This window comes from Felis catus, chromosome B1, assembly GCF_018350175.1.
Source record: "Felis catus isolate Fca126 chromosome B1, F.catus_Fca126_mat1.0, whole genome shotgun sequence".
Lineage (NCBI taxonomy): Eukaryota > Metazoa > Chordata > Mammalia > Carnivora > Felidae > Felis > Felis catus.
This window is the reverse complement of record NC_058371.1, coordinates 99,716,426-99,737,411: the sequence shown is the minus strand read 5'-3', so window position 1 is coordinate 99,737,411 and position 20,986 is coordinate 99,716,426. Positions and strand designations below refer to the sequence as shown.

General features: G+C 39.0%; 1 protein-coding gene across 1 annotated transcript in view; it reads left to right on the top strand.

Annotated features, from left to right (window-relative positions):
* Positions 1 to 20,752, top strand: part of LOC109498986 — a 418,886-nt gene extending 398,134 nt beyond the window's left edge. Inside the window, exon 10 of the mRNA XM_045056735.1 lies at positions 16,725 to 20,752. The gene's annotated coding sequence lies outside the window, so the exon portion shown is untranslated. The remainder of the gene's footprint in view (positions 1 to 16,724) is intronic.
* The last annotated feature ends 234 nt before the right edge of the window (positions 20,753 to 20,986 follow it).

Sequence of the window (20,986 nt, the reverse complement as noted above, 5' to 3'; positions counted from 1 at the left end):
AGCTGTCAGCACAGAGCCCGACGCAGGGCTTGAACTCACGGACCTCGAGATCATGACCTGAGCCGAAGTTGGCCGCCCAACCGACTGAGCCACCCAGGCGCCCCTCTTTGTGTTTTTATATATCATATTTCTCCGTACTGCTTTACTCGGTATAAGCTCACTTTTATTAAAGATGTCTAAACACAATTATGAGAGATTCTGATTTTCAGAAATGAATATACAAAAATTCACTTTACACATGTGTTCTGAAGAAGCTTTATGTGTAATTTTTGAACAACCTCCCCCTTGGTTATACAGTGTAACAGAACCAATTCTTACCACTCCACTGAAAGTACTCCCTTGCACAGAAGATCGTTGTCTCTGTGCTCATAAAAAGGAATCCTAGGGGCGCCTGGGTGGCGCAGTCAGTTGGGCGTCCGACTTCAGCCAGGTCACGATCTCGCGGTCCATGAGTTCGAGCCCGGCGTCAGGCTCTGGGCTGAGGGCTCAGAGCCTGGAGCCTGTTTCCGATTCTGTGTCTCCCTCTCTCTCTGCCCCTCCCCCGTTCATGCTCTGTCTCTCTCTGTCCCAAAAATAAATAAACGTTGGAAAAAAAAAAAAAAAAAGGAATCCTAAATATTCCTAAAACAACTTGTTTTCTTCTAAGGAGACACACGGAAGGGTTTTGTTTGCTTTGTTGGCGTTGTTTTAGTATCCTTAGGAGAGCACAAGGAGCAGGTGTTGGTTGGCTCTACTGAATGCTTGAAGGAACTGAAATTTAACAAAATTAAAGGACTTCTGTTGTCAAAGGAAAAAAATCAGAGGCGCAAAGCCACCTCCTGGAAGATCTACTTGCTCTGTGTCAGGTCCGGTATTAAATTCCACCCCTCCATAAGACTTGGCTGTCGACACCTCTTAAGTCTATGCGGCATTAAGCTAAGTATTCTAACTTCTCACTTCTCAACTTCTCAACTGCAGAATGATTGCCACCTAGTTGATATCTCTTTGTGCGTTGGTATAGAGGTTATATGTGAAGGCTTGGCCATGACCTTACTTTTTCAAAACCAGAACTTTTAGCAGTCTAGATTTGTGGTAAGAGCTATCTATATTGCCTGGTATAATAGACACATATGAAAATCAAAGAACATATTCAAAACTGTAAGCATAAGCAGATAATCGTCTTTCTCACATAAAACTATTTTTTGCAGGTCTTCATAGGTATATATAACTGTCTTTGGGTTACTTAAGTATTTTTATCAGGTGTTTCCTAGTGGCAAATAAACACTACATGCCTAAATTAGAGCCCAGAAATAACTGCACAAGCCTAGGGGGTGGTGCAAGTGCATTTTCAACACAATCTGCTCTCTAATTATAAGGTCCAGCTTAGTCGATGTATCTTGAAACATAATTAATTATGATTTGTTTAAACACTGCTTAAAATACATTATTCTTGATTTCCTAAGAGCTGGATTACAGGGAAATTTTTAATTTTAAAACTAGTAGTGTTTATAAACATCTTAGTATAATTTGCATTATATTGCATTAAAGTTAATGCAATAATTATAAAGTTATCAGCAATTGCCCAAATGCAATTTTAAAAGGAAAACATCATACAATATAAAGGGGTATAAATTACAGGAAAGAAAAAATATTTTTATATCAAATCGACTCATAATGGAAACATTCTTATTTAGATAAAAGAATCCAAATGTTGTTCACATCAAAAATCCTGGTCAAAAGGGCGCCTGGGTGGCTCAGTCTGTTAAACATCTGACTTCAGCTCAGGTCATGATCTCGCGGTCCGTGAGTTCAAGCCCCGCGTCGGGCTCTGTGCTGACAGCTCAGAGCCTGGAGCCTGTTTCAGATTCTGTGTCTCCCTCTCTCTCTCTGACCCTCCCCCGTTCATGCTCTGTCTCTCTGTCTCAAAAATAAATAAATGTTAAAAATTTTTTTTTTAAATCTGGTCATAATTTGCATATTTATTGTGGTAATGTAAAATTTACCATCTTAGCCATTTCTAAGACTACAGTTCAGTAGTGTGAAGTATGTTCCCATTGTGCAACCAATCTCTGCAACTTGTTCATCTTGCAGAATCGAAGTTCTATACCCATTGAACAACTCCCAGTTTCCCTAATCTCCCCTCCCCATCAAGCTCTTGGCAACCACCATTTTACTTTCTGTTTATGAATCTGGCTACTCTAGACACCTCATGTAAGCGCAGTCATATAGCATTTGTCTTTCTGTGACTGGCTTATTTTACTTAGCATGATGTCCACAAGGTTAACCCATGGTGTAGCATACATAAGAATTTCCTTCTTTTTTGAAGCTAAATAATATACTACATTCTGTTTATCCTTTCATCTGCTGATGGCCTCTGGTTATTTCCACCCATTAGCTCTTGTGACCAGTGCCGCTATGAACATGGGTATACAAATATCTCTTCAAGATTCTACTTTCAATTCTTTTGGATATTTACCCACAAATGGAATTGCTGGATCATAATGGTAATCTTATTTTTAATCATTTCAGGAACCGCCATACTATTTTCCGTAGTAACTATGCCATTTTACATTCCCACTGACACAAAGTTTCCAGTTTCTCTGCATCCTCCACAACGCTTATTTTCTGTATTTTTGATAATAGCCACCACAGTGGGTGTGAAGTGATACCTTATTATGGTCTTGATTTGAATTTCCTTAATGACTAGTGATGTTGAACATCGTTCCACATGTTTGTTGGCAATTTGTGCACCATCTTTGGAGAAATGTCTGCTCAAGTCCTCTACCTAGAGGTAATTTTTTTATCAGTCTCATGTATGTGCTACCTTTTCTAAATAAAAGGTTTTTTGGTTTGTCTGTTTTAAATCAGGGTTGATAAGATTCAATATTAGACGAGAGGAAATTTGTGAAACAGTTCTCAGGAAATTTTGTTTTGTTTTGCCTTCTAGTTTGTCTTCAGACTTCACCAGTTCATAAGAGAAAAGAAAAAGAATTGTGCATTGGTCAATCAGTTGAATTTGCTGAAAACAAATTCTGACCTAGGTTTGACTTGAGGAAATTCTTGTACCCTCAGCCAGAAATGTTTACAAAGGTGGATCAACAGTGGCAGTAACACCACAGGCTAGAATACTTTTAGGACCCAGCAGAGGGCCCCACCAGCCCTGAGGCTGTGGTCCTTTGAAGACCAGTAGTGGTTTCACAGAGTCCTGAAGTTGCTGAGTTTCAAAGCCAGGATCTCTCACTGGCCTTAACTGTATTTCTAAAGAGCAGTCTTTGTTGCTCTTGACCTCCCTGCCTGGTAATTTTCTAGGCTTTTGTTACAGTCACTTGAGCAGGACACTGCCTGGTTCTTCTCCTTTGGAAGTATTAGTCTCAATCCTCTTCACACATTCTAATTTCTGCTCTTGCTTCCTTGTCCTTGGTCCCTCTAACCAAGCCTCCTCAGCTTAAGCATAACTGATGATTTTTCTTCTCATTCTCAGGTACATTACCTACATCCAGCTGCACAAAACTAGTCCTTTATTTCTGGCAATCTCACCCTTTTATTTTTCAAAGCTATTATTTTCTCTACTTAACCTTGAATTTTTAATTACTGCTCACATTGTACCCTACCTTCCTTGTCAAAGTTGAGGGTGAGCCAATCTCAATTCTTCCCTGGGAAGAGAAGTCCTTTGCTAGTGACAGCTTTATGTGATTCGAAGATTGCCAACCTCTGAAAGAAGCTGATCTACAAACAGAAGAGGGACGGTCAGGAGGGCGTCAAGTTCCAAGTTTAGTCACCCCTTAGGTCAAGCTGCATCTTGCCCTTCAATGGCTAGGCAATCCAGCTTTTCAATAAAATCCCCTCCTTGCCAGAAAGGATTTAAATGGATTTCTATTACATGCAAACCAAAAGATTCAAAATGAATATATTTATCTCCTGTGGCCACTGAATCCCCCTCCCTTTATGAGATCCTAAATCTGGCCTGGTCAGGCCTTAGCTTTCCTTTGTTTGGCTGGCATGACCTTTCTACAAGACTTTACTGAAACCATATGAAGCAAATATACCACCATTGTCCTGTGAGAATTTCTCCTAGGTAGTAGGTTTTCAAAGATACTTCAAGATTTAATAATTTTTCCTTTAAGAAGGCATTTAAAACAAAAATTGCCCCTCTATTACCCAGGTTAGAAGGCCTTACACCTATATGTACTTGTGTTTTCTTTTCTTTTTTTTCTTTTTTTAAGTGTTTATTTATTTTTGAGAGAGCGAGAGCATATGAACACAGGGGAGGGGCAGAGAGAGAGGGAGACACAGAAAGTGAAGCAGGTTCCAGTCTCTGAGCCGACAGGACAGAGCCTGACACAGGACTTGAACCCACAAACTGCGAGATATGACCTGAGCCAAAGTCGGATGCTTAACTGACTGAGCCACCCAGGCGCCCCTGTACTTGCATTTTCTGATGAAGCATCTATGAACATCAGTTTTGCCCTCTTGGCTAAATAGCAAGTTCGTTTAGGTTTGGTATGAGTGCACCTGTCTCATCTTTTTCCAGGCCCTACAACATTGATTTGATTTTGGACTTTGATCAAAGAGGACTTAGGTACAAATGAGCTCAGGGCATTACAGGTAAATATACAAGAGCATTCTTAATGTAATGGTTTCAGGACTGTAGGATGGGAGAGGGTTTGGGGCACAGGAGCCATTTTGGTTCATTATTAATTTTATGATGAATGTCCATCTGTGAGGGGTAGGGCAGACTGAAGCCCAGTGCTGTAATCAGTCATATATGAATGTAAATCTAAATGTGAAGTTTGTAATGAGTCTACAACCAGGGACTTTTAGCAGCTCACGTCACAGAACTCCAATCTCACAGCCTAGCCCATGTCCTGATTCTGATGTAAGGAGATAGTTCAAATATTCCATGAGAAATACAACTCTGTACGTGTTCAGAAAATCCTTTGTGTTCTTTGCTCTCATGAAGGGTAATCCAAAACAGACCAAAAAAAAAAAAAAAAAAAAAAAAAGAAAAACCAAAACAAAGCAAAAAAAAAAAAAAAAAACAGGGCAACACCTCTACTCATAAACTAATCATTACTTTACACCTCAGTCTGTTCATGCCTGCTTCAGGCAAATTTCCATGAGAATTCTAAATGTTTTGATTGCTCAATAAACCACTGACAAAATGCAAGGGGCCTGAGCAGCCATAGCAGGCCTCCCCAAGCAGGAATTCCCGAAACCTACTTATTTGCCAGCAGATGCAATCTTCTGATCTCCAAAGTTACATTTGCTTGGAGCCCAGCCTTTGTTTAGATCAATTAAAGTGCCCTGGGCAAAATGCATGTATCTTCCTTTTATGTACTTTTCCCTCTGAGTTGCCTGCAATGCATTTATTATAAAGAGAAATTTACCAATATGAAAAAGCTCATTTGGGAGATTAAAAACAAGGCTATTTGGTTCTAGAACTTCAAATTTCCTCTCACCTTTTTATTCACAAATTGGAAGTATCATCAGAACCTTCTTTGGGAGGGGGAGGATATGTTCTTGAATCCTATGTCAATTGCTAACTGAAATATACTATTTCATAGTAAAAGAGATACATGCATGTTTTGGAAAAAAGAGGCTGTTTAAAGAATCTGGATGTTCCTATTTTGACTGAACTTCTTTAGGGAACATATGCCTATTCCAGTCTTATCAAATTTAGAGAGGGTTTTGAAACTCTTTGTTGGGACTTGGTGCCATGTGAAGGGTAGCTATGGAGCTCAAGTTTAACCTGGAATTAAAAATAGAAGTGACGGGTTAACCTTAGGGATCCATTGATCATATAGCTTTCCAAAAGGTTAAGAAATGTCAGTTACAGGACAGAAAATACAAGGCAACATTGCCACCACAGCCCAGCGTTATAGGGAGGCTAAGCTAAACAAAATGCAAACAGATGGCCAGCTACTATCAGTAAGTGAAATTTCTCTTACAATATTAGAATATGGATTTCAAATTTTCTCTCTTATTATAGCCTGCTTGTTTTCTTCTTTGTAAATGTTCGAGATTTCATGTGACCTTGTTATTGGGAATATACTGGAATTTATGACTACTCAAATTTAATTCTGAAGATTTTAATTTTATCAAAATTTAGAAAGATTACATTGAGTCTCCAGAATTAAAAATTACCAGTATTTTAACTCTAGATATAATATCTCTTGTAAAATATTTTCATGTAATCCTATGAAGAGCTAGAAGAACAGGAATTATTATTTCTAATTTATAAATGATAAAGCAGTGTCTCAGGAATCAATATGGAACAAAGAACAGCAAAGCAGAGATAACTTTTCAGGTCTCCTGGAAACTCAGTGCTCTTTCCAACATAACACAAGCCATTTAAAAAAAAGAATCTCCAGGGATGTCTGGGTGGCTCAGTCGGTTAAGCGTCTGACTTCAGCTAGGTCATGATCTCGCGGTCTGTGAGTTTGAGCCCCGCGTCGGGCTCTCTGCTGACAGCTCAGAGCCTGGAGCCTGTTTCAGATTCTGTGTCTCCCTCTCTCTCTGACCCTCCCCCGTTCATGCTCGGTCTCTCTCTGTCTCAAAAATAAATAAACGTTAAAAAAAAAATTAAAAAAAAAATCTCCAAATATCATACTAGCAGTGAAACAGTTTCTATAGAAACATATGAAATGAATTTTGTTGTTTTAGTTTTTTTAAGTGTTCTACATACATTAACATTGATGCTGACGATAAATTTGCCAAGAATAAAGCTTACATGCAGGTGTGAGAGACTTTCCAACTTAGCATTTGAATCCTTACTGGATGGAATTTATGTTTCATGGCAACAGACATATCTCAATCCCATTAATCCTCAAGTTTTACTAAAAGGTAACAGTATCATATTTATCCTTGCTAATTGATGGATCTCTGTGAAAAGGTAGGAACACAGTTTGCTGTTGTCATAGTTTTAATGAATCAGTTGTGGATTGCGTTTATGGAAGGTGTTTTGTTGTTTTGCTTTCTCATTTTGCTTAGATGAGGGCTTTAAGTTTGTATCAAGATCCTGCTGTGAAATCAGTTTATATATAGGGGAGCCTGGGTGGCTCAGTCAGTTAAGTATCTGACTCTTGGTTTCAGCTCCAGTCATGATCTCGTTGGGCTCTGTGCTGACAGCATGGAGCCTGTTAGGGATTCTCTCTCTCCCTCTCTCTGCCCCTCCCCTGCACACATGCACTCTCACTCTCTCTCTCAAAAATAAATAAATAAACTTAAAAAAAAATCAGTCTGAGCACCTCGGTGGCTCAGTCGGTTAAGTGACAGACTTCGGCTCAGATCATGGTCTCGCGGTTTATGGGTTTGAGCCCCGCGTCTGGCTCTGGGCTGACAGCTCAGAGCCTGGAGCCTGCTTCAGATTCTGTGTCCTCTTCTTTCTCTCTGCCCCTCCTCCACTAACACTCTATCTCTCTGTCTCTCTCTCTCTCTCAAAAATAAATAAACATTAAAAACAATTTTTAACAAAAATAAAAAAAATCAGTTTATATATAATAGCTTATCATATTTTCAACTTAGTTCTTTCCTATACTCAAAGATAACCAAATGCCTATGGCAATGGTTCCTCTCTTTATACATTCAAAGTCATGCTGACAATGAACCAGATTCTCACTTTCTGAACCTTGCTGAGAATCCTCATGGATGATTTCCTGACTACTGAAAGTCTCTGCATACAAATTTCAGAAAAGAAAAAGAAACTCATATGATCATCTGGCCCTTCTTTTACTTCCACTGATGCATCATCAGGTTTGGTCATCTTTGCCCATCTCATAACAAAGAGATAATAAGAGATAATAATTAAGAAATCATTTCTTTTCAAATCTTCCCTATAGGCAGATCTTCTCCATCAAAATCATATAACTTTTTATTTTTTAATATTTTCTAAGTATTGTTACCTTTAACTTAAATTCTTCCTATTACAAAGATCATTCATTAATATTAAACATTGTTTTGAATGTGAGTTAAGACCTTTTTTCTTCTTCTATATGTAAGCATAAAACTATTTAACTATTTAACATTTTCCTGATAGTGTAACTATTTAACATTTTCCTGGTAACTATACTGGAAATAAAATTTTAAATTTAATTAAAAAAATTTCTTTATTGATTTTATGAATTGGGAAATAATACTGAGTCACCCTTCACCTTTTATTTTCCATATTTTCCAGTCTCAGTTTCTGTGACTCATCCATAGACCTTATATTGTCACCTATTTCTTCAGCTTTTCCTTCTACTTAATATTCAGTAATGAAAACACAAAATCTTGGCTCTGTGTTTTCACTTATTTTTTTGACAATGAACAAGTTACTTAAGCTCTCTAACATGATTTTCGTAATTGATAAAATATGCATAGTAAAGCTTACTTCATAAAATTTTGTAAGGATTAAGTGCAGAGTAATTGTATACGATGCATTTAGCACAGTGCATGTAAGCACGTGGTAGATAGTATACTCTCTGTAGCTCCTAAGCAGAGGAGAGGAGCATGGGGAAGGTCTATAACTTATGAGCTATTTCTCTGTAGAAAAGGAAGGAAGGAAGGAAGGAAGGAAGGAAGGAAGGACCACTAAATTAGCCTTTACCACAATTCATGGATTCCAAGGAAAGGATTTTCTCCCCATGCTGGTCAGTTCACAAATGCTGTCTGTCTTTTAACTATCCACTGCAATGGTGTTAGCAGGGATGGACAGTGTTTTTGGTTTTGCCTACTGGCCTCATCCTAAGTAGGCTATTTCTTTGCAAACGTATACTCTGATTGCTTTACACCCCTATGTTCCGCCTGCTGTTCTCATTTCCCCAACTCCAGAACTGATGTTACTATTCTTCAAATTGAGGGCACCCTGGGGATGGAAACCTGCAGGGAAGCAGAATGAACTTAATCCCATTGTTAGTTTCTATTCTAAACTGCTCAGCAAGCAAAGAGCAACTCCTTACAGAATGTGTTGCTCCTGAGAGTGAAAGGGTAATGAACTGTAAAACCAGATGGCTCAGTCCCCTAAAGCCATTACAGGGTTAACTTCCCACAAACATGGGAGCAGCGAGGGTGCCACCTCCTGCCGATCATCTCCTCACATCCCCAGTATAACTACCCGGGTCTTAAAAGAAGTCTCCTTTTATTGGGGAAAAAGAAAATGTTCAAATTTGTTAAGATGAACAAGCAAGAACACAACTTCTCAATTCAATGTTGTAGAAAACTGAGAGAGACTGTTTACATTTCCTCCCGGTAATTCCAAAGAGTTGATACTGTAATGTGGGAAGGTAGATGGAAGTTCTTGCCTGTGGGTTGGGAGAGCACAAATGCAGGTCAGTCTCTCAACAGTGAGCTCTGTGAGAAGCTCCATGCCAGGGTTCCTCTTTTTCTTTCTTTTTTTTTTTTTAATTTTTTTTTTATGTTTATTTATTTTTGAGACAGAGAGAGACACAGCATGAACGAGGGAGGGTCAGAGAGAGAGGAAGACGCAGAATCCCAAGCAGTCTCCAGGCTCTGAGCTGTCAGCAAAGAGCCTGACCCGGGCTCGAACTAACAGACCTTGAGATCATGACCTGAGCCGAAGTCGGAAGCTCAACCGACTGAGCCACCCAGGTGCCCTGGGTTCCTCTGTTTCTTATGACCTTTCTGTCTATAATTTGATGTAAAGAATTCACAGGGATATATGGCCCCTGTAAAAGGCTAATGACAACTGCATATGCACATCAAGGGAAGGTTCTTCTCATGAAAAAATTAGAGCTTTTACTGCAAATAAAAGAATACTGAGATCCTAGCCCTGGTCCTGTCCCTTTCTCTCCATTCTAGTTTTTAAATAATTTTTTTACGGGCAATGACAGGGACCACATGTGGTATTATTGGTCAATGTATTTTTTTTAAGTTTATTTATTCTGAGAGAGTGAACAAGTGGGGGAGGAGCAGAGAGAGAGGGAGAGAAAGAATCCCAAGCAGGTTCTTCATTGTCAGTGTGGAGCCCAAGGTGGGGCTCGAACTCATTAACTGTAAGATAGAGCTCTGAGCTGAAGTCAGATGCTTAACTGACTTAGCCACCCAGGCACCCCTGGTCAATGTAGTTCGAAAGACATCTCTTTTTCTCAAAACTTAGTGGAAAGTGCCTTCATCCAATAAAGGTAAGATGAGAAGGAGAAGCCAGCATTTTTCATTTGACCCACATTACAATTTTTATTGTCCTTCAGCTTCTTTTTTTCAAATTGTAATACTGTGAGAAATCAAATACAACTACAAATCTTTCAACACTGTTTTCATTACGGATTGTTCTCAAATATGGCTATTTTGCTTATGACATGAAATTTCAGAAAACTCTTCCAGAAATTCATTTGTGAGACCAAATGCCATCCCTTTGATATCTAGTTTCTACAAGGCACACACAGTCTTTATGGGAAATCCCAAATAAATCACAGGTTCCCACTGGAGGACATAACTCACAGTTTCATTTTCTTAAGTAGAATATTTCAGAGTATTTATTAGTCTTTGAAGAGAAAGCTTGTTGGTAATGTTAATCTGGCTTTTAATTTGCTTTTATCTATTTCTTATTTACTGCTGCTTACCTTCATTACTAACAGGGTAGGCATCAGGTATAAAATTTTATGCTACCTCTAGTTGCTAAATCCAAGCATGTAGCTGTATCCACTACACTTAATCCTGATTAGTAAGGAAGAAAAAAAAAAGTCTGCACCCAGAACCCCATTTAGCTGTTTTCACGGAATTAAATTGCCCCAAGAAATCTATGAGCCAGCAATCAGTCAGCATTTTGCGAAGGAATGTGCTATTCATTTAAACTAGCAACCTACACTGAACATCCATGGGCTGTGTCTATGGCCTTAGTCATAATACCAGAGAAAAGCAGAACAGCTCGTGTGACGCAAGAGTTAAGTCGGAGCTATTCACGCTAAAGCAGATCAATGACCACAAGAGTTCTAAATGAATGAAGAAGGGATAGTTATTTGATTGAAGTCAGTTAACGTAGAGTATCATTTGCTAAACTTAGCAAGTCAGGTGGGAAAAAAAGGCAACTGGCACCTGTCCCGTGCCTGAACAGGTGTGTTACGTGAGTCAGCTCCTTTAATCTTCACCACCTTGCAGCGAAGGCATTATTATCTCCATTTTGTGAAAAGGAAACTGAAGCTAGCAGGGGTGAAGTCATTTGCTAGGAAATGGTAGATGCTGGATATGAAATGAACTCTGACTAAAAGAGTTTACACCTTATCCGTGGCCTGCTGCCCAGGCAGGAAACCTGTCTGGCACCCTTCACTAATTCATGGGGCTGCAAACAGGGCACACTGAAGAGGTGCTGTACTGGGTCATCGTGGGGTAGTTCCAGCCGGTGGACAAATCGACAAATGGGTCCACTTAACGTACAGGGGAGAAGATTGAATGGGCCCCTAATGAATAAACAATATTTTAAAATATTGACCTGGAAAATGAGTATTAAATTATCCCATTTTGTTGGCCTTTCTTTTTGAATTGGGAATACATTCAGTGGGTAAATAAATAAGAGCTGTCCAGTGTTAAGTGGGCATCTACCTTGGCCCCGAGGGCCCGGTGCCCATCCTCTTCCTCCCATATGTGAACTGTTGTTTATGCAGGTCTTACTGCCATCATTCTTATGCAAAAGGTAGCATAAGATATACATCGTTGGGCACCAAGCTTTTTTCCCTGACAACATGTGGTGGGGCTCTCTCAGTGTTAGTGCCTGGTGAAGCTTCCCCACTCGCATTTGCTAGTTGTACTGCTGAAATGCATAGGTACACAAGGATATGTTTAATGAGTCTCCTTCCTATTGATGGACATGCTTTTCAAATTTCTTGCCATCTCAATTTTTGTTTCTTTACCGTGTGTCCATTTTTGTCTCTTTCAGTGAATTAACTTGTACCTTCTTTGTTTCAAACATGTCCAGGCCTATCTGTAGGTAAACTCTCCAAGTGGGATTTCCAGATCAAAGAGAAAATGAATTTGCGATTTTATTACCTAGCAAGTAAATCGCTTCCAGAGGAATTGTAGCAGCCTGTATGCCCTTTTGCAGTGTAGGAGCATGCCTGTTCTCTCGTGGACTTTCAGAAAAGAAGTTTTTAAACCATCAGATTTGGGGATCTTTGTCTGATAGACATTTCTGATAGACAAAAATGTCATGTTTGTATACCTCTTCCACTGTATGTTTCCCTTGGTGGTTGTTTGCACATGTGAAAACTGATGGAAATACGTGTTGATTGCATACCTCACCGCTTTATTGAAATCTTTAGTTGCTTATGGTGGTTTTTCTGGTGATTCACTGGGACTTTTCCAAGTATATGATGACAGTGTCTGCACAGAGTGATAGTGTCACCTTTCTTTACAAACTCAATCCTTGTTTTTTTCCTTTTCTAATTGTAATGGCTACTAACTTCAGAACAATGTTAAATAATAATGGTGATAATCAATTTTCTTGATTTAACCTTGACGTCAGTCGGCTGTATCTCCTCTTCTTTATTAAGCACAAAATGGTTTTTATGCTGAGGAATAAATTGTATCCTGTTTCTATAGTGTTTTTATCAAGAACTATCATTGTGATTCATTAAATGTCTTTTGAGAATCCATGAAGGATACATATATTTCTCTTTAGGTATGTAATTAAAAGAACTGCTATATTAATAGCTTTCCCAATATTCAACTGTGCTTGAATTCCAGGAGTAACCCACTGGTCATGATAAAATATTTTTTAATGTAGTGTTGGCTTCTGGTTGCTGATATTCAGGGTTTTTTTAATAAAAAATGATAAGCTAATTAAGTCTATGGGTCCATTATTTTCTTTTTCATGTCATTTTTGCCATGTTTTGTACCAATTTACACAGGAAGTCCTCATTTTGCACTGTAGTGTGAAACTGTAAAAATGACCATGCCCCCTAAAACCATGCAAAGGGGTCTTAATAACCTTTGAAATCTGGGCAGACATTTCCCAGCAGCACCCATAGTTGTGCTGTTTCACCAAATAACGTTAATCAATTCATGCCAACTCCTAAGACAATGAAACCAACTTTTACCGGCAGTCAAGTTCAGTCTCCTCATAATCACTGTATATAATTTCAACCATAGTGGCTTCCTGTCCTCAGCACATTTTAACTAAAAGATGTTGAAACAACTTTGGTTTGCTTTTTTTATATTTAAGAAACTTTGCTGACATGGTTTGCACTGTAACTTCATGGAGACTTGGATCTCACCTTTGCTTTGCTGTTGCTATGTTTCCTTTTTTTTTAATTTTAGAGAGAAAGAGGCAGGTGGGGGAGGGGTAGATGGAAAGGAGAGAGAGAGAGAGAGAGAGAGAGAGAGAGAGAGAATCCCAAACTGCAGAGCCCGAAGTGGGGCTTGATCCCATGACCCTGGGGTCATGACCTGAATGGAAATCAAGAGTCAGACTCTCAACTGATGAGCCATACAGGCACCCCTGTTGCTCCTTTTAAACCTTCTCTTGTATCCAATTCTACTCCAGCATCATCAATTGTCATGTCTTTGCTACACTTAAACCTTTGTTGGCCAATTTCCTCTTTCAATATTCCATTCTTGTAAAACGATACATGGGTTTGTCATTGGGAAAATAAGAAACAACACGATCTCATGTTTTGCTCTCTGTGCGTAAAGCGAATGACAGATACTCAATGACCCGTCACCAATAGACTTTGAAAGAGGTGACATGATGGACACTGGTCATAATTCACATCTGTTATGTACACAGTGATTTGTGGACAGAAAGCCAGCAGTGAAGTGTTTACTTTATGCAATTACTCATGGTTAATACATCATGGTTACTGAAATTTGAACCCTGTTGATGAGGGACTAGTGTTATTTAACAAAACTGTAATAACAAGTTCATGCATTATGAAGATTGCATACAAAGTGTCTGAAAAGTGGTTTTTTCCACAGTGTTTTAGAACAGTTTTAAAGACATTAAAATTTTCAGCCCTGTCTCAGAATTCTCCCGTGAAATGATCTATTCTTGCTTCTTTTTTTCTTTTCCTGCCCCAAGATAGCTATATTTCTTCTATGGAAATAAGATGTTTAGAGTTTTAAAAATCTTATCTGGGGTCAGTAGTGGTCAATTATATTTTCTAAGAAAATGATCATTTTTCTTCAAGGTTTTCAAATTTATCTGAGTAGCATGAAATAGATAGATCTCAATGTATGCACCAAATAAGATGGGTTACCTCAGGCTGATCTTTCACCTTAAAAAAGTATGTTTTTGCTTCATTCTTCTGTTATCTGAGTTCTGCTGCTATCGGGCCGTCTTGCTGTCCCCCTTCCCCTGAAACAATATTTGCTGCCCTTCATCCCAAGAAGCTTAGAAGGTACTCTTACCTGATCACAGCACACCCTCCCCTTTTATTTGAATCTGTGGATTATGTCTGTCTTCTGATTTCACTGAAAGTGAGGCATACAGGTTTTATTAATGTCCATCTTGTTAGTCTTGCATAAAATCCAGAAAGGCAAAGGGAAATTGCTACCTTGCCTTCATGTTTATACTAGAAGTAGTCACTGGCTTTTCAACACAAAGCTAAACAATTCTTTTTTGATATGTACATTTGGCTCAATAAAGTTGGAGTTCTTGGGGCGCCTGGGTGGCGCAGTCGGTTAAAGCGTCCGACTTCAGCCAGGTCACGATCTCGCGGTCCGTGAGTTCGAGCCCCGCGTCGGGCTCTGGGCTGACAGCTCAGAGCCTGGAGCCTGTTTCCGATTCTGTGTCTCCCTCTCTCTCTGCCCCTCCCCCGTTCATGCTGTGTCTCTCTCTCTGTCCCAAAAATAAATAAAAAAACGTTGAAAAAATAAAATAAAATAAAATAAAGTTGGAGTTCTTAAAACTAAATTATTTGTGAATTCTTTTGTTATGGTAGCTGCCAGGGGCTTGGTTTGTGGGAAAAATGTGATTATTAAGGGAGAGTTTGATAATGTGGTTTTTGGGGGATGATGGAACTGTTCTGTATCCTGATTGTAGCAGTGGTTATATAAACCCATGTCTGTGATAAAATTTCAGAGAACTATTAAAAAATGAAAAAAAAAAAAAAAACCAACCATGGGGAGTACAAATAAGGCCTGTGGGTTTTTTTTTTTTAAAGTATTTTTCAAAGTCAGTTTCCTGGTTTTAGTAAGTGTACTATGATTATGTAATATCACTGGGAGAATCCAGGTGAAGAGTACACAAAAACCCTAAATCATTTTTGCAAGTAAAATAAAAAGTTTGCTCACATTTGAGCAAATTTTTGCTCGAATTCTTAGATCTATTTCTTCCTATAGAAACTTAGACCTTTCAGATATTTAGATATACCACAAATAGGTAGTAGGAAACCCAATAATATTGTTTAGTCTATGCACATTCAAGACTCAAATGTGTTTCATTATGTCATGGTTGTATTTTCATATAATATGGTTACTTTCACTTGAAAAATTGGATAAAAAATTTCTCAAAACTGGGATATGTATGACTGATTTCTATGCTGATCTTCAATGGGAAAAGAGAGGCATCTCTGTTCAGTAGTAGTGTGATAGGTTAAAGAAGGAAATATGATCCACTTTTCTTTGAAATAATCCAACTTCACTGTGCATTCTCTTACGGGGAAAGAAGAATGTCAGAATAATTAATACAAAAAGTGAAATGTAAAATCTTAGAGGTTGATGTGGGAAACCTGGGAATGGGAAACCATTCTGCTTGGATTAAGATCTGTCACATGATTGAGATGAACTTTTCTGTGTCAGTTCATTAAAGGAGGAAGTTGAACTAGATGGCCCAAGGCAGCACTTTACAAAGTGTGGCCAGTTTTCAGATAATACTGAGAAGCTGCTAAGGTGGCTGGCTGGGTTTGGAAAGCCACCAATCCAAGATAAATTTTACATCAGAAATGATTGTTTTAAGCAGGACTGTAACAATATCCATTGCAGAAATAGTGATATCCCTATCTGACAACCGATTGAAAAAGTGAGAGTTCTTAAACCAACTCGTAAATTCATTTTCAGACCTTAGGGAAACAGTTATTCTTAATTATAATTGCTTTTTATCCATTGGAAATTCTGGATCACCTTCAGTCTTTATTCTTAAGCATTCCCTTATGAGTATGTTTGACTGAAATATATCTTAAATAGCAGCTTTAGTGCCATGAAGTCAAAATTTTCTTTGAGATTTTCTGAAGTACATCATTATCATGAAGGAATTCATTACTCAAGATCTGAATAGGGTCACTACAAAAAAAAAAAAAAGGAGGAAATACTTCAGGTAAAGCCTCTATTTGACTTTATAACTAATAACACATTTCTTTATTGTAAGCTTTATTTTATATTCTCTCTAGCTTTTCATTTAGTTTAAAAATGACTGACCAATGTTTTTCTTTCCCTTAAAATATATCTTTTAAATTGTTTACTACCTCCATGGGGTAACTACTTGAAGTTTTTACTCTCTTTTCAATCTATATTGGCATGTACTTCAGTAAAAAAGGAAAAAAAAATATTTTTCTTTAATGCTAATTAAAGACTCCTTTTTTTTTTCCTTAACACTAATTCTTACCCTGAAGCCATTGACATGTTTTTAAACTATTCCTCTGAATATTCCTGAGAGACACATTACAGGAGAACCAAATAGAGGCAGATGACTAAAGGGACATTGCCCACACTTGCCCTTCTTCTCTCACAAAGGTTAAGGGTGTCACTCTGGGCACTGTCATCGCTGCCCTGTGACAAGGGCTGGAACCTACAATGACTGAGTTTGGTTTCTTTTCTTCCAGGAAGTACCTGTGAGTTTGGACAGAGAAGATGCCTATATCATACAGAGTAAGGTTTGATGGGGTAAATATTTAGCATGTGGCCAAGCATGATGTGGCCACAGTGGGCTTCTCCCTTCTTCTGAAGGCCTCGACACTACTAAGACAGTGGTAGGGTCGAGGCTAAGAAAGGCCTCGACACTACTCTGGGAATACCAAAGGACAGCTTGTTGAGTGAAGTGTAAGTATCCAGTCACTAAGGCAGTGACATGAAGCTGATCTCTTGATTGAGTCCCAAACAGCTCTGCCTGATCTCCACATGTTCTCGCATCTTCTTCATAAATACATTTATATAATTCTTCAAGTTCCACCAAATAGACGGAGACACACACTGGCAAAAAGATCCATCCAGTTCTTGGTGTTGTCAGCCTGCCCGTCACATTCCAGCAACAAACGACCTTCGGGGTTTGAGGACACCTCCCAACAGTAGCACCAGCTTCGCTGCCTTGTTCCCTCTGAACCTACAAAGCCTAAAGCTCTCAGCTTATTTTACCCTCTAGTCCCTTCGAACTTGAGTTCTAATGTCTTGGCCATTGGTTTCTCTCTTCATTTGATTTGAATCATACTTGCATCTATCAATGTCTCTTTGTCCCCCTCAACTCATCCTCTGACCTTGTTGGTAGACAACTCCCCATGAATCCCTCAGGTTTCTGCCCATCTTGTGACATCATTTGTCTGGAATATCTTTTCGAGGATGTTTGTGTAGCAAATAGCCTTGGAAATATAGTATTTCCCCTCAGTGCAGAGGGCAGATTTCTTTGCCGTCTAAGATAAACACAATGGTTTTCTCCCGAACAAAGTTTGGGCAAGTCTGCTAGCGGCACTTTAATAAGATGGAGGGTCCTAGGCTCATAGTTCCTTAGTTGTGCAGGTAGGGTCCTCCTGGGTCTGCTTCTGCATCATTCCCATAGAGCCTGGGGCAAGGAGAACCGATGCAAACGCGAAGCCCATGATGCCTGCTGCTCTATGAGTAATAAATGTCTTTGTCCCTGACCTAAAGTCTTGTGTCTTCTGCTCGTGTCTATGAAACTGCGGCACGCTGACTTGTGAGCTTGTAAGTGGGGTGAAGTGTGATGTTACAGTTCTCGATATGCTTCAGTTGACATAAGCACTGTGGCTAGCATTTTCTAGCTGGGGTTTCCTAGCATTTGTGTCCTTTTCCTAATTTCACCCTGATTCCCTCTTCAGAATTCTGTATTCCCTATTGGATGCTATCTGAGGAATATAATTTGATGTTCTGTCCTCTCCCACCTAAGAGATGGGAGCATAACCCAAGCTAAACATGCTGAAACTTAAACAGAATGACAGAAACAATGAAAACAATTAGCATTCTTTATCCCAGCTCCCTAAGCAAATACTTCCTGCTATTTCTGAATATCCTTTTCCTAAAATCTATAGATAACCTGAACTCTGCCTGTGTCCTAACCAGTTTTGTGACACTTCCCATGAATTTTGTGAATTTCTAATATTCACCACATACATTTCCTTTGGCTTGAGTTACTTCTGTCTCCTTCAACCAAAGATTTCTAGAATAAGCAGCCTGGGTCTAGCACCCTGGAAGTCATAACGTGTTTCATATGTGTGCGGATTGCCTTTTCACACAACATGGTTACCCTTCACTACAGTTTGGGATTTGGAAACAAGACAATATTAGACACATAAATAAAAAGAATAAAGGACTCTAAATTTCTAGATTTTGTAGATCTTTTCTCTGTCCACAAACTTATTTCAAAGCATTAATTTAGTATCTACTGAGCACCTCCTTTATACAAAAACTGCTAGGAATATGGCAGTGAACAAAAGAGAAAACGTCTCTTTTCTCATAGAGTTTACAATCTTATTCTATTCTATATCCTATTTTTACTCTTTCTTTAAAAAGAGGCTGTTAAAACATAAATGCTTTGTGGGCATAAACCTTGTGCGTTTTTTGTTCATCACTTTTATTGGTGACTAGTTATTAAGTGTCTGACAAATATTTACTGACTAAATACACAAATCTCACTTCCAATGAGAAGTTGCTAACACTGAAACATCTGCATTTTTGGTCACAAATAATTGCCCAAGACAAAGACTAAGAGCATTAGAACCCAAAGGGATGAAGGGATAAAGTTCTCTTTGTATTTAAACGAGGGCAATTTAAAGGTCTTAAGTTAGTATCAGTTTGACAAATTCTCAACGTCTGATGGACACTGAAAGCCATTCTTTATTAAATAAGAATTTGCTAGAAACTAAATATGATTACTATTAAAGAGAACAAATAATAAGTATGAGAAATATGAATAATAAAATAAATGGCATTTTTTTGCACAAATCAAATGAAATAGAATTCAGAACTTTAAGACAAAACCATAGTCTTAATTAATTAGTTTATACAATCTCATCTTGCTTTCTCTTTTAGAGCCTCCATTTTTGTTTTAAGATCATATCTTCATTTGTCTTTCATTCTGGTACTCATTTTTTAAATTTTTTGTCATCAGTTTTATTTCATTTTTAGTGGGCTTTTTTTTCTCACATGTCCAACTGTTTTTATTGCAGCTTTCTATTAAAATCTACATCGAATGAATTATTACCAGGTCTCAGATCAGATGCGTGTTATTATTGTACCAGGAGAACTTCTGGTGGATTCTTAGAGAAAGGGTCAAGGAGTGACGTATCTGTGATGTGGAGCAGGGCTGACAGCCTACACTTACCTTGTTGCTTCCCTGAAAACCACTGATAAAAGGTTTGCTACATAATTAAAGGACAAATGGATAAGTTTTCTCGATTTTAGTGACAATTACTAGGTTCTTCTTAAAAGAATAAACTGAATTCAACTTAGCTGTCTCTGGTTACAAAGAGGTCAGGTCAGGTTATCAGCTAAAAGCAATCCAACAGTCAGCCACATATGTTCTAATAAATGTTGAATAATTGGCTTGTTTTTCTGTTATATTCAATACACGCTAAGTGAATGGAACAGATGGGAAAGCAGTGATAAGAGAATACATACTATTTTTTACTGAGTTTGATCACTCTTAGAGCTTGGGTAAGCTCAGTATGTTTTAACAAGTGGACCAAAATAGCAGAATTTAAATATTTCTCCCACAGCTGTTTCTGAATGAAAAGAAAGTGCCATGAAAGGAATAGTAACTGAATACTTACTATGTATGAAATAACCCAAAAGATACAAAGATGAGTAAGACTCAATTCCTGTCTGAAAGAAGATTGCAGTGGGAGAAAAGGAGACAATATGTTTCACACAATGCAGAAAAAGAACCATAAAAGTATGAAATACGACAGTAATTTAAAAAGCACTTCTCTGTGGTTGGGAGACTGGGACAAAGATCAATGTGAGCAGAGAAACAGCTCTGGAGGAGCATAGAGGGTTCTAGCACAAGCAACTGAGTCCGTGGGGATTGGGGAGCAGAGGGTTTGCTGTGTGGCCAGTGGCAGGTGGGGGCGGGGAAGGGAGTGGTAGCAGAAATGGAGGCAGCAGCAGCAGCAGCAGCAGCAGGAAAGACAGGTGAGAGAGAGTCTGTGCAAGGCTTTCTGTGCCATTCTTTAAGACATGATAGATCTTGGTTTCCAGGAGCAAACCGTCCTCAGAGCAACGTTCTCAAAAGATCACTGGCGCCTACCTGAAGGACAGACCGCTGAGGAGACAGACTGAAGGCTGGCTGGAGTCTGTGACCAGAAGAGGGCCAAGCTTTAAGAGATGCATCTCAGTTTGCATGGCTGACTTGTGAGCTTGTGAGAAGGCACAACACAGAGGAGAGGAGTGCTGGAGGGACTTCTGGCAGACCAGGTGAGGCCCTAAACAATGATGGTGGGATGGTGGAGACAGGCACAAGAATAGGAATGTCCAGAGAGTTAAGAGTTAGAGTCCCCCGTTAAGGACTGCTTCCTGAGGCACGATGACTCTGCCGTGCATTTTCTAACCCATGTTTTTTTGTTTTTTGTTTTTTTTTTATTTTTATTTTTGGGACAGAGAGAGACAGAGCATGAACGGGGGAGGGGCAGAGAGAGAGGGAGACACAGAATTGGAAACAGGCTCCAGTCTCTGAGCCATCAGCCCAGAGCCTGACGCGGGGCTCGAACTCACGGACCCCGAGATCGTGACCTGGCTGAAGTCGGACGCTTAACCGACTGCGCCACCCAGGCGCCCCCTAACCCATGTTTTAACAGGAATTCTTTAAAAGACTGTGGAGCGGGCCACTCTTCTCTTCACAATTTATTTTTGGGAAAGCAAA